Source organism: Bidens hawaiensis, unplaced genomic scaffold (assembly GCF_021521415.1).
Source record: "Bidens hawaiensis isolate Kalapana, Puna unplaced genomic scaffold, B.hawaiensis_p1.1 tig00010467_1, whole genome shotgun sequence".
Lineage (NCBI taxonomy): Eukaryota > Viridiplantae > Streptophyta > Magnoliopsida > Asterales > Asteraceae > Bidens > Bidens hawaiensis.
Genome location: NW_027491799.1, coordinates 106357 through 112357, shown reverse-complemented (window position 1 = coordinate 112357; position 6001 = coordinate 106357). Strand labels below are relative to the sequence as shown.

General features: G+C 36.1%; 1 pseudogene; it reads left to right on the top strand.

Annotated features, from left to right (window-relative positions):
- The first annotated feature begins 616 nt into the window (after positions 1 to 616).
- LOC143535375 (R-linalool synthase QH1, chloroplastic-like) lies at positions 617 to 3372 on the top strand (annotated as a pseudogene).
- The last annotated feature ends 2629 nt before the right edge of the window (positions 3373 to 6001 follow it).

Here is a 6001-nt window from a genome sequence, read left to right as displayed (position 1 = left end):
GTACTCTATAATAAACTATTTTTTTTTTCATTGTAACCAGTATATACTGGTGTCTAAAAGATCACTCATGCGTTTTAATATAGTAGTGGATATATATATATATATATATATATATATATGAAGTTATAAACATATATATACTAGTGAATATTTACAACAATTGAGTTGTGAATGTACATTAAATGTAGAAAGTGAAAGGAGTTGTGGAGAATGACTAAAGTAGCCCGGAGATTACACATGAGAACAGAGAGACAAATCACTTTCGCTTAAGGTCATGGAGTGTAGTGACTTTAGGAAGTGAATGCAATATTTTTGTGTGGATATGCAACAGTTTAATGGCAAACATGCATATTTCAGACTGACACTCCCAAGCCACATGCAACCAATGCATGGTAAGCACTAAGCAGATCCCTAGACCACATCCAACCACCTGCAACCTGACCACTTAACTTTTACTTCTTTAATATAGTTAACAACATTAATAACTAACTGCCACTAGAAATAGAATTAGAATTTATTTTAAGAGTCAGTCAAGTGTGCCTATATAAGGACAATCACTGATGATGATAACTTAAGTAAACCTCACCACAACTTGTTACATTCTCCTTCAATTTCAATGGCTTCCATGTGCTTGCTCGCCTTTCCTATCCCAGGTGTTAAAAGTTGTACAGTCGTAAGAAGCGGTCCTAACGTTCACAAGCCGCATTCGTCACAGTCGCCAACAATCACGGTCGAACCACCTGTTGTTAGACGATCTGCAAACTATGACCCCACATTATGGTCATTTGATCACATTTAGTCACTCTCTAGTAATTACACGGTAAGTACTACGACGACTGTTATTAATTTTCCGTATAATTAATAACATAACTTGTTATGATCATGCGTTTATGCTCAAAAGCTGACTCGTAAACATACATGCAGGGTGAAAGTTATGTCGCACGAGCGAATGCGTTAAAGGACACGGTCAAGATGTTAATCAGACGCCAAGTTGGAGATGTTTCGAGAGCTCTGGAGCTGATTGATGATTTGCAAAGACTCGGAATCAGTTATCATTTTGAGGATGAGATAAGAGATGCATTGGAGTCGATTTACTCCACTTATTATCAAACTCAACCCAAGTGGGATGACCTGAGTTTCAACCTTAAAGCACTTGGATTTAGACTGCTGAGACAACATGGTTATCAAGTTCCTCAAGGTACATATCTTTAGGAGTTACACTTTTATTTATTATGTGTAGTGAAAAATCAAACGTTAACATTTATTTTCATAATTCTGATTAAATGTCCATTTCAGTGAATTTTCATTATGTAGTTGGACCACATGTGTTTGTTTTGCATGTGCATATGTACATCATTTATACTTTTTGTCAGTATAAAAACTTTATTGTATGTTGTCTTATTACACATTCATGAGTATGGCAAACATTTAGGGATAGCAAACGAGCAGAGCCCAAGCCCGAGCCTAGCTCGAGCTCGGGCTCGATTAAGCTCGCCTCGATCGAGTTTTTTCACAAGCCGATCTCGAGTAGCTCACGAGCAGCTCGGCTCGTTTGCACCCTTACAAACAGTTATTGTTGCAAAATGCAAATAGCTGTCTACATCGAAACATACTATATGTTGTTTAAAACTTTCAGTTGTTTTTCAACAAAAGATAACATGATGGTTTTTACTGTTTAAATGTAGAGATTCTTAGCAACTTCAAGGACACCATTCAAAATGCTAAGCCACACCTAACAGAGGATATGGTGACCGTACTTAACTTGTATGAGGCTTCTTATCTTTGTTTTGAGAATGAAAGCATTTTAGACGAGGGTAAAGAGTTGGCAACCAAATTTCTGAAAGAAAATCTGGGAAATATTAACGGCGGTTTATCGTCATTAGTAAGCCATGCTTTGGAGTTTCCATTGCATTGGAGAGTCCCGAGAGTTGAGGCAAAATGGTACATTGAAGTATATGAAAAACGAAGCGGGTCGATTTCCATTGTGACCGAGCTTGCAAAACTTGATTTTGATATGAGCCAAGCTATCCATCTTGAAGATCTAAAGCACACATCACGGTATCATTCATTATGCTTTATATATGCTACTTAAATCTAAATTCAGGTGTGCAAATGATACATGCATGTGTGTAGGTGGTGGAACAATACAAGATGGGATGAGAAATTGAGCTTTGCTCGAGACCGACTGGTGGAGCATTTTATGTGGTCTCTTGGCTTTAGTTACCACCCAAAGTTTAGTCTTGGAAGGAGAATACTTACAATGGTTAACTCCCTCATTACATCCATCGATGATGTCTACGATGTCTATGGTACTTTGGACGAACTTGAACGGTTTACTGATGTCGTTGACAGGTTAAAACTAGTACACCCTTAATTTCTGGTGCACGAATTACACGTTTTATCAGCCCGCAAGCTAAGCTTGTTTATGGGTTCTATCTGTTTGCAAATTAACCGGGTTATATTTAGAGGGACATGTTGTGTATGGTGTCTTGAATTGTTTCTGATTTGTAGATGGGATGTGAATGCAATGAAAGACCTTCCAGATTATATGAAGATAGCATTTTTGGGATTCTACAATACCATAAATGAGATTTCATATAACATACTTACCGAGACAGGATTCCTGGCACTTCCATATCTTAAGAAAGGAGTAAGTAACTATGAAATCCTCTTGTTTCAATATCTATGTGATATTGCTTCAACATAATTATTTTTCCAATGACATTCAGATTTAATTATCATGCAGTGGGCAGACTATATCAAGACATACATGGTAGAAGCACGTTGGTACCACGGTGGACATAAACCAACACTCCAGGAGTATTTGGACAATGCTTATGTATCGATCGGGGGTCCTATAATACTCATGACTGTTAATTGTTTAGCACCGTTTAGTTCAAGTGAAGAAATGCTGAGAAGCATGGAAAGAGCTGAGAATATAATTCGCTACTCATCAACAATCTTCCGGCTTGCTAATGACTTGGGGACATCGTCGGTATGTCCTTTTAATATATATGATCATAAAAACCTATAACACTGTCGCTTGAACATTGTCTGTCTTGCTACTTGAAGGAGGAAATTGCAAGGGGAGATATTCCAAAATCAATCCAGTGTTACATGAATGACACCGGTGCAACCGAAGAAGAAGCTAGAGTGTACATCAAAGGTTTGATCGAAGCGACGTGGAAGAAGCTTAACAAAGAACGAGCTTGTGGTTATTCTGAGTTTTCAAAGGAGTTTATGGATTGTGCTACAAACATACCTAGGATGACACAATTCATGTACAATGATGGAGATGGGCATGGCCATCCATACATTACTGAGTCTCATGTGTTATCACTATTGTTCAATCCAGTGCAGGGGGCGAACTAGCCAGGAATATATATGTGTAGTATTTGTTGGACGTGGACTTATTTGTAAAATAAGATCACATTGAATTGAATCCATATTTTTTAGTTTCCAAGAAGTAGCAACGGCTATGTTGAATGTTAGTTCCGGATGTTTCCTATCAACTAGATTATTAATAAAGCTTCATTCAAAATGGTTGGATGGGATTCCTTAGGGGGGGGGATTCCTTATTTCATCTCCTTATGACTTATGTAATCATAAGTTGTAACTTATGACTTAGATACACTCAGGAAGTTTAACTTATGATTTTAAAGTTGTTGGGATCGTAGTTAGTTCTAGAGTTAGCTCAAAATGCCTGAATCCTTCAAAAAGTGGCCCAAAGTGCCCCCTGACCTCCAAGCCCAATTAATCTAATAAAATTATTTTTATGAAAACTTAGGCCTAATTATTATTAGGAATAAGTGCCCCCATTCTCATGAAATGTTGATTGTTGAACACCCCATCCATCAAATATCTAGGTTCTAATTTCAAACTTTTGTTTTAATTTTGATTTGTTATCACTTGGTGAGAAAATAAAGAAACGAAGATAACAATGATACTAACGAAACTGTATAGTTGGAGCAACATGAATTACGAATGTAACCAATGCATTTTCGGAAGAGATCAATGACTCAAGAGACTCATGATTAATCAAAGACGATAAAATCAAACCAAAGGTTCTAAGAACAAAGTTCTTTTTCAGTAAACTTAATCAAAACATGTAGAAATTAGAATACCATACAACGTAATCAAATGGCTAACCAAAAGTCCTGCATTATCTCATAAGTCACATAACGGAATATGCGATGATCACTTATCCAAATCCAATAAATCCTAGCGCATGTGTAATGTATAGCAAAGTATACAATTCTAGTTCAAGTTTTACATCAATGGTAATAATCAAGTAATCGTAATTTAAGTATAAATGTAAATGAAGGACCCAATAAGGTATCTTAAGACTAATGGATCAAAGGTCCAAAGATATGTGTCAAATTTTAGAATCCAAATTCCAAACCATTTCTACAAAGAAAGTGAAAAAAATAAAAATAAAAATAAGACGACACCATACGACTAAGTAATGAATCACAATATAATACGATAAAGATAACATCATACAACTACAAGAGGGTTCAAAAATATATTTGATGCCCGAAGGCCAAAAGGTCTGTTTTATATTATAACCTACCTTAAAACAGTTGACTGGTATGAATATAACATGCTTATACCTTATTTGCAAGTTGTGGAATCATGATAAACGAGTTGAACATGATTAGTTAAATGAATGAACTTATAATGTCTCTTAAGTTTGTGCTTAGGTCTACCAATTTGTGAAACACAAATTTCAATTCTTAGGCATATTTAACGGTGTGAATTAACAAGAAAACATGGTAACGTGCTACACCCAAATAGTAATAAAACATGGAAAAATGGGTTATGAAACTCACATGGTAGGATAAGCGAGTAGAAGATAAAATAAACGCTTAAGCGAGTGAACCAGACGAGCTCGGTTCAACAAGCGATCCTAAAAATATAAAACATTTTTACTTTTTCGGGTGGAGGACGGAGATGGCTTGTATCTTTATCAACCCTTAGCATGGGGAATATTATCTTGGATTCTATTATGTGCCTTTTGTGCTATGACTCAACTGAAACGGTAGATCATCTCTTCACCTCGTGTTTCACTGGTTCAGTTGTTTGGCAAGAAGTTAGCCATTGGTGCAACATGGACCCGATTTTTGCCTTCACGATCAGGGGTATCCTCAAGCTTCACTTGATGGTGCGAAAAGGAGCTAGATCAATTTAAAGAAATCTTTTATGATATTTTGATTATCACTTGTTGGTGCATTCGGAGGACCTGAAACAAGCTATGTTTTACTAACAAGGATGCTATTCCTAGAAAGATTTTGGATGAAATCAAGTCTCTTGGTTATCTTTGGTTCAATAATAGGTTTAAAGATAGATCGGTGTCTTGGGATGACCGGTGTAATTTTGCTTTTGTGTAATATGCTATAGTTAGTTTGTTGTTGTCTAGGCCTTCTTTTTGGGGCGTTTGCTTATAAAAGTTAACTTTTGAAAAAAAAAAGTGATTTTACCTTTATTTCATTTCTACACCCACCTACTGTTAATGACTGTAAGAGGAGAACGGGCACTCATGTGTAGCACTCATGTGTAGCACTCATGCGTTGTCCAATTCTGTACTGTCACCTCCTTTCTCCATTAAGTACCCACAAATCAAAAAATCACTGACAACATTTACCCACAAGTACTTTAAAATTGTTTGTTTTTTAGTTTTCCATGTACAATAAATGTAAAAAATGAATCAATGTTATGTGACAAACATTTGTCATGGAATAAAACCATATACTCTACCCATATGAAGTGGTGTGATGTTACCATGTAATTTGGAAGTCATGCAACTTACCAATGATATTGTCCCGTCCTCCCTAAGACGTATAATTATAAACCTAGTCCTTCACAAAATCGCATTTACTTAAAAATCTGCCTAATCTTAAATGCACAATCCACTTTTACTTTAATTCATTCATATATTCTCAACCAACCCAAGCATTTACATACCTTTTTACTGAAGGTTGAATACATAATAAAGTGGAGG